At 32.3% G+C, this 8,418-nt stretch overlaps 1 long non-coding RNA gene across 1 annotated transcript; it reads right to left on the minus strand.

The window, feature by feature from the left end:
* Positions 1 to 715: 715 nt before the first annotated feature.
* LOC118500421 lies at positions 716 to 6,833 on the minus strand. Its single transcript, XR_004902980.1, has 2 exons — positions 6,681 to 6,833; positions 716 to 833 (listed from the first exon to the last, which is right to left on the minus strand). It is a non-coding gene; the product is annotated as an uncharacterized LOC118500421 (long non-coding RNA).
* Between the last annotated feature and the right edge of the window lie 1,585 nt (positions 6,834 to 8,418).

Genomic DNA, 8,418 nt, shown 5'->3' on the forward strand with positions numbered 1-8,418 from the left:
TTCCAGTCAAATCATTTACAAATGTGTTTATTGTTTTAAATATTTTCTGAAACAATGTTGAAATGTTCTACAAATATTATCCATTTGTAATCATTTTAACAGAGAAATCCACTGGATTTTTGAAGTGTCCATTAATACCTTGCATGCATATGAAATAGATTTAGTATCTGTAGCCATATTCCTTGTTCTGAATGCTATGAAGGATATGCTTCTAATTACAAATGTAAGCTATATTTCATAGTTCCTTTTCTCCCTAAAGTTATATTTTCTCACTTAAAAGGAAAATATGTAAATTTGGTGATGTTATCAAATAATATTCATACAAAATACTTTTTGCAAGGAAGGTAAGAGTTACTGTATATCTAGTATGGAAAGATTTTGCTCTGAGAAGTATAATCACCACACAGAAGACTTTCTAGAAGACAATGATTTTAGGTCTAAGAAATGGTCTTAATTTCTTCTTTCAAATGCCAGCTAAAAATGGCAATATTTATTTTTCTTTTGCTTTAATGCTACCAGTAATTGAACACATACAGAAACTCATAAATAGTTACAATATTCTAAGTTTTACCATAGCCTTTTATATGTCAATTAGGGGATAACTATTCTAATCTTGTTAATTCAGAGTCCAAATAGATGTTTGCATATATTAATATTTAAAAAGCATTTCCTGTTATCATTAGTCTCAGGAACAGCTATTGCAGACAGCTTCTTCATAGTCAACTTAGGAAACGTTAAGGCAAGGGCCAGATTCTTTTCATGTAATCTCTTTCAAGCTTCAATTTAACTATACAGGGTGTGGCACAAATAATGCCCCCTTTTTATTACAAAATCTTTTATTACAAAATCATAAGCTTGTAATTCTGTAACATAACAATATCATACTCAAGCTTACCATATGAAATTTTAGGTGAAACATTCTAATTAAAACTATAAATTATTACACCCATATTATTACCCTACCAGTCACACTCAAGCAGGCCTTACCTCTGCCAGATCCTGTATTTCTCTGTATGATGACATTTTTTCTATTCAGGGCTTCTTGAACACCAAAGATGACTTATAAATCTGTATATGCGGGAGCTGCTAATTAAAGTGTCTGGGCAAATAAGCCTATTAAAATTATGCTTTTTAAAGAATGTTGTGTTTACCAAAATAAATGCCATTAAAATGAAAAAAATATATAAAGTTTTATATGTAAATAAGACATTAATTAAACATTATCATTTAGTTGTTTCTTGCAGTTGTCACCAATCATACACTTATTGGGTAGGGGCAGTATTGTTTGTATGTGAAAGAATTAACAGCCATTAGACTATAGTAGTTAGTATATTTTGCCTACTTAAAAATATGGGGAAGTGTTTCTAATTAATATTCTTTAAACCCCAAAGTACATACAACTAACTAGCTTACACTGTCTTTATCACTCTCCTAAGAAAATACCTCCCAGAGGAAAAAAAAGGCAGACCTTGTCAACTCCCTAGCTTTATTCTTATTTTGTGGACAACAACCAACTCTATGGGGTGAGAGGACTCATCTGTGATGTATAGCCCTGTACATCACTAGCTGTGTGACTTTAGTGAGATTACCTCACTCCTCATAACTTATGTTTTACAGTAAATAAGAGTTTGATACACACTGCAAAGGAATGTTTTAAATATTGTCTGGAATATATGAGGACCAAATGAGATAAAGTATAAGAAACACTTCAAGAATGCCTGGCACATGATCAGTACTCAAAGAATGACGGTGAATATTATTATCTTCTTACTCTAAGGTAAAGTGTGCAGTTGTGCATATGGTCTGAGGTTAGAGACATTCACCCGAAGCAATTTCTTTGACTTTAAGTCTTTTTTTCCCCTATGTTTTCTTTAATTCTTGCCCAACTGCCTGATAAAATTATTTTTTCTTGTGCATCCCTCCCTTATTCCAGGTTTAATTTTAAAAAATAATATGAATTATTGCACTAAATAGTTGCTACCAAATAATTGCACTGTCAATATACCAGTTTATTGGAAAATAAGTTCATAAGCTTTAAAAATATAGCTTCAATATCTCACTAACTCAAGACAGTATAGACTTTTCCTAACAGAGATTTATATCATTAATATGTAAGGAATAGAAATTTCAATTCAAAGTGTCTTAAAAATAAAGGGAATTTGTGGTCCAAGAAAAAAAAATAAAATTTATACTTAAGAGTAAACCTAGATTAACAATTTCACTTAAAGACCTGGTGTTTCCATCTCTTTACTCTCCACCTTCTCTATCATCAGGTTCATTTTAAAGCTTCTGCACTTACAGTCACAGGATGACTGTCAACAATAACCAGTTATTCACTAATTGGACAGCTGGAGAGGGAATAAGTGCCTCTTCCTGCCTTGTGTTTCTCAAAATTAAGAAGCATGTGAATCACACGGGTGGGGATCTTGTTAAATTGAAAATGAGATTCAGTAGGTCTTCAAGTTCAAAATCCTGTATTTCTTTTATTCAAATTAAATTTATTTGGGAATGACGTTGGTTTATAAGATTATAAACCAATTATAGGTTTCAGGTGTACATTGCTCTGATGTATGATCTGTATATTGTATTGTGTGCCCACCACCCAAAGCCAAGGCCTGCATTTCTAACAAGTCCCCAGGTAAGGTCAAAGCTTCTGGTGTGTGGACCACACTTTGAGTAGCAAGGCTCTAAACCAGTTGTCCTCAGAGTGTGGGTATCCCAACCAGCAGAGTAATAAAAATTTTTAGGCCCCACCTATGACCCCCAAATTCTGGAGATTAGGTCCAGACATCTGTATTTTAACAAGTCTTCCGGATGACTCTGATGCACATTAAGCTTGGAAACTACTGAACCTAACTCACACATAAAAGACCTGGGTTTACTTCTGTGGAAACCCAGGTGACTGCCCTACACTGATTAGCTTCAGCCTATTATAGTGATTCACCATTTCTGAACCAATTACTGGGGAAATAGTATGGAATAATTCTACTTAGTCTTTGAAAATAGGACAGTTCTTGTAGCTGGAGGTTTATCTCATCCAAACTTCATGATGGCAATCCAGTGAGAAAAGCAAAGAATGGTGGTTGTAGAGAAAAATGACAATTTTCACAGGGTTCCATTAAAACTCAGTGGGAATATACTGAGTAACAAGGAAATTGACATAGGAGTCAAAAAAATATAAGAAGTCTTTATACATGCCTACTTCCCACTGTTTATGAAGCATTAAACTAGGTACTATGAGGCATAGAAGGCATGATGAAATTAAAATGAGGAGGTGTGAACCAAGAAACACTCATAAACTGGCCAATCTCAATTAGCCTTAGTTTTCTTATTTATATGAGATAATTATAATAATACCTATTTAAATGTTAAAATAAATAATACAACAAACAATACATACTATAGATTTTAGAGGAAATAATAATAACAATAATAATAATAATAGAAAACTTATTCACCTTGAGAAAGTGAGGCCTGAGCTGGAACTTGATGCAAATAGATAAAAAGAAGGGAGGAGAAAGACCTTCAAGGCTGAGTGAACTGCAAGGACTTGAATATAAAAATTCAGAAGAAAAATGAAGATCTACTAGCCCTGCTAAAATAGATTGAGGAACTATTCAGGTCAATTTATAAAAAATCATCAATGTTATGTTATAAAATCTGGATCAAACTGTATGAGGTAGATATTATAATCAATACTTTAGAACTGCATCACTGGAAGATAATTTAATTTGTCAAGGTCACATAGCTAGTAACGAACAAGTAAGAGTGCCACCTCGAAAAATTGAAGTTAGGGAGTAATAACTAGTGAGGTAGGCAGTAATCCAGACATTTATTAAGGGAGGTCTAATTCAGAGTGGTGGCAATGAGAATCACACAGAAATGGAGATTGCTGTGTAACATATAGGTACATTTTTTAAGATACAAATATTACCCAGGGAGAACAGAAGTAATTGGTGCCAAATAGAGGGAAAAAAGTAAGCTACAGGGAGAATCATGAATTGCAAGTAGAAGTGATTGCAAAAACTACAAGCATTCTCATTAAGATCAGGAACAAAACAGGGATGTCCACTTTCATCTCTCATTCAACATAGTCCTAGCCATAGCAATCAGAAAAGAAAAAGAAATAAAAGGCATCCAAATTGGACAGGGAAAAGTAAAACTGTCATTATTTGCAGATGACATGATATTATACATAGAGAACCCCAAAATATTCACCAAGAAACTACTAGAACTAATAAGTGAATTCAGAAAGACAGCAAAATACAAAATTAATATTCAGAAATCAGTTGCATTTTTATATGCCAATAATGAACTAACAGAAAGAGAAATTAAGAAAACAATCCCATTCACAATTGTTACAAAAATAATAAGATACCTAGGAATAAATCTAACCAAAGATGTAAAGGCCTTGTACTTGGAAAATTATAAGACACTGAAGGAAGAAACTGAAGAAGATACAAATAAGTGGAAGCACATAGTGTTCATGGATAGGAAGAATTACCATCATTAAAATTTCCATACTACCCAAAGCAATCTATAGATTCAATGCAATTGCTATCAAGATTCCAAAGACATATTCCACAGAAGAACAAATATTTCAAAATTTATATGGAACCACAAAATGCCCCGCACAGCACCAGTGATCCTGAAAAAGAACATAGTTGGAGGAATGATTCTACCTAACATGGACTCCCATTTAAAAATGAGCAAAGGACCTGAATAGGCACTTCTACAAAGAGGACAGACAGATGGCCAATAGGCGTATGAAAGCATGGTCAACATCACTGATCATCAGAGAGATGAAAATTAAAACCACAATGAGATACCATCTCACACTTGTCAAAATGGCTATCATCAATATACCAAACAAGAAATTCTGACAAGGATATGGAGAAAGGGGAACACTTATGCACTATTGGTGGAATGCAGGTTGGTGCAGGCCCTGTGGAAAACAGTATGAAGATACCTCAAAAAATTAAAAATGGATCTGCCTTTCAATCCTGCAATTCTACTTCTGGGACTATATCCGAAGGAACCCTAAACACTAATTTGAAAGAACATAAACACCCCAATGTTCATTGCAGCATTATTTACTATTGCCAGGATATGGAAGCAACACAAGTGCCTAACAATACATGAGTGGAAAAAACAACTACGGGACATTTACACAATGGGATACTACTCAGCCAAGAAAAAAGTTTACCCTTTGCAACAGCATAAATGAATGTGGAGAACATTATGCAAAGTGAAACAAGCCAGCCAGAGAAAGAAAAATACAATATGATTTCACTCATATGTGGAATCTAGTGAACAAAGTGGAATAACATGCGAAATAGAGACAGATTCATAGACAGAGAGCAGACTGACAACTCTTGGACTGGGGGTTAGGGAATGGAGGGATTGAGCAAAAAGGAAAAAGGACACATGAACATTGAAAGCAGTGCGGTGATTGAGGGGGTGAGGGGAGTATAAAAGGGAAAAATGGTAATGGAAAAATACAATAAAAAAGGAACTCTGGCACAAACCACAATGTGTTTGCTGTCTTAATGTTTTAAATTTAAACTCACCCCAACTTGATCATAAAGGAAAAGTAAGTTAAAATTCATGGATGTTATTTAATAATTTTGAGTTATTCTATTTTTTTATTTTAGAAAGCATGGCTTTGTAAACATTTATTATGGAGAATAAAAGTTTTAGTTGATGGAAAAACATCAGAAACACTACAGGGAGAATTGAAATACAATTCTATTGAAATCTGTAAATGATAACATACAAATGAAGACTCTAGAGAGTTTTCTAATAATATTTTGTGTGTGTACAATGCCTTTTCTTGAAACATCTCAGTGGAGTTATTATGAATTATAATTATAATTCATAATTACTCTAAACAACTTCAGAGTATCTCTCTGAGTTGGTAATTTTTTTAACCCTTAGAGATAGTAGGGACACCAATTATTTGAAGTCATTCAGTGAATCAGAGGCTGAAGTAGGAAAGAATAAAAGGTCATCTCATAAATATCACCACAGATTTAAATGGGTTTGGCAGGGCTTGACACTTTACAAAGTGTCAGAAGAAATCATTGTTGAAAAAAAGCAGCATACTACTAGAAGGTCAAAGAAAGCAACTTTGAAAATTTTAATTTATAAAATTTAACAATATTCATACCTTTATACTCTCCACATGTATCCCAGTTTCTTCATAATTCAAAACAATATATAAATTAAGAGAAAAAAGCAAATTTTAAATAGACCTCAGTATCATATTTTTAACTGAAATATAAGTGATAGCAAGAAAAAACATTAGTGTTTCTATTTGCATGAGAGAAATGGTACAGGGGGTATTTATTCTACATAGAGTCATGGGAGTAAATGTATAAGCCAATTAGTATTTTTTCCAATTTGAAATAATATACTAATTGAAACTTAAAACAAAAATAAAATTAAAATAAAATACAAAATTTTAAAAAGTTGCAGAAAGTAAAATATTTTATGGCATGTTTATATCAATATCTAGAAAAGAATTTTAATTTAGTTTCAAAATTTAAGTAAAATAAAAGCTAAGAGTTTCTTATATCCAAATAATAGATCATCTTCTATAAATATAGAATATCTACTTTATTATACAGAGTCTGGCATAAAGCCCCTTTGTATTACAAAATATTTTACTACAAAATCACAAGCATGTAATTCTGTAACATAACAATATCACACTCAAACACGCCATATGACATTTTAGGTGAATGTTCAAATTAAAACTATAAATTATAACACCCATATTCATTACCCTACCAAACACACTCCAGGAGTCCTTACTTCTACCAGACCCTGTATATTTAGTCAGAACTACTTATCCCTCCTTTCATAAATCTTTTAGAGGATATGTAAAAGGGCAAATGAGGTAAAAATTTACTAAGAAAAATTTTAATTAAGTAAACTTCTAATTTTCTCTGTGTTTAGACTTTGTCCATTATGTTTTAAAATATATGTAGTGACATAATGCAAATGCAGTTATTTTACTCAAATCTAACAAAGTTAAGGAATGAAAACATAATTTTATCATATTTGTCAATCTAAAAACATAAAAATCCAGTGCATCTAAAAATTAACATGAAATTCAGAACAAAAATTTAATATTAATAAATTCACATATATTATTTAATTTAGAAAATTATCCTTTAACACATTCTACATGTTATAAGCAAGGCAGTAATATAATGGGGTTTAGAGCTCAATTTTTCTTTAATTTTCTCAAAAGGTAAGAGTTGTCTAATCTCTCAGACAGCTGGGGTGTATTTAGGATGAACTTCAACGTTATGACTTTCTTCACTATAAATAACAAGCTGTTTCTTTTTCTTTTTTCATAGATGCTTTTGAGAAACATAGGTATCATCCAATCACCAGTGATATTGTTTCCCCAAATGAGATCCCAATTTTGTGCCTCTACCTCATTTTACATGATGAAATGAGTGCTAAATAGTGGAAGTTCATGCGAATGAAGATTCCTGAGAATAAATGTGATTGCTACAAGAGTACAATGCCATAAAAAAGACACATAAAAGTTATTTATAAGAATTCTCTGAATAAATTTTTTCAACATAAAATCTTTTCCATCCTAGTCATTTGCAATCAGTATGAATTCTCTCAACACTCTTTGAAGGACAAGAAGTCAAATCATTTTATAGTCCTCTGCAAAACCTGTTTTTACCCACCAGTACAGTTGATGCTTAATCAGTTCCATTAACAAAATGCTAATCATCTAACCTTCAAAACCATGCAATGGCATGAAAAAGAACACATTCTAATCCTTCACTAAACATTATGCTCTTAGACAACATTCAATGAACAATTTCTTTGTGACTGGGACCATACTGACTTTTACATGTTCTTCGGGTGGCAGGAGGGTATATAGTGGTTAAGAACACTGACAATCAAGTATGATTTTAATAAAGTTGATCTTATCATACTTACGTTAAAAACATTCGATGTCCAAATAAATTCTTAAATTACCTGATATCTTTAGATATACTTGTTATGTTTATTTACTTTTTCTAACTATATGCTTCATGATTAGTCTTGAACATACTGAAAACAATGCTCAGGTTTGAACAGTGTGGCAGGCAGAACTTGAAGGTCTCCCAGTTATGACTGAAGCACTCTAGTGCACATGTGCTGTGTGACCTGCTCCCCTTCCATGTGGGGGAGGCTTTCAAACAGGATATACCATCATTAGATTATGCTATATAGCAAAGAATAAGAAATTTTGCAGAAATAATGAAAGCTCTTAATCAGTTGACTGGTAATTAATCAAAGGGAAGATTTCCTCAATGAACCTGATTTAATCAGATGAGCCCTTTAAAGATAACTTCTGAATATCATGATTTGAACTGAAATATAAGTGATAGCAAAAAAAAATTT

This window comes from Phyllostomus discolor, chromosome 1 (genome assembly GCF_004126475.2).
Source record: "Phyllostomus discolor isolate MPI-MPIP mPhyDis1 chromosome 1, mPhyDis1.pri.v3, whole genome shotgun sequence".
Taxonomy (NCBI): domain Eukaryota; kingdom Metazoa; phylum Chordata; class Mammalia; order Chiroptera; family Phyllostomidae; genus Phyllostomus; species Phyllostomus discolor.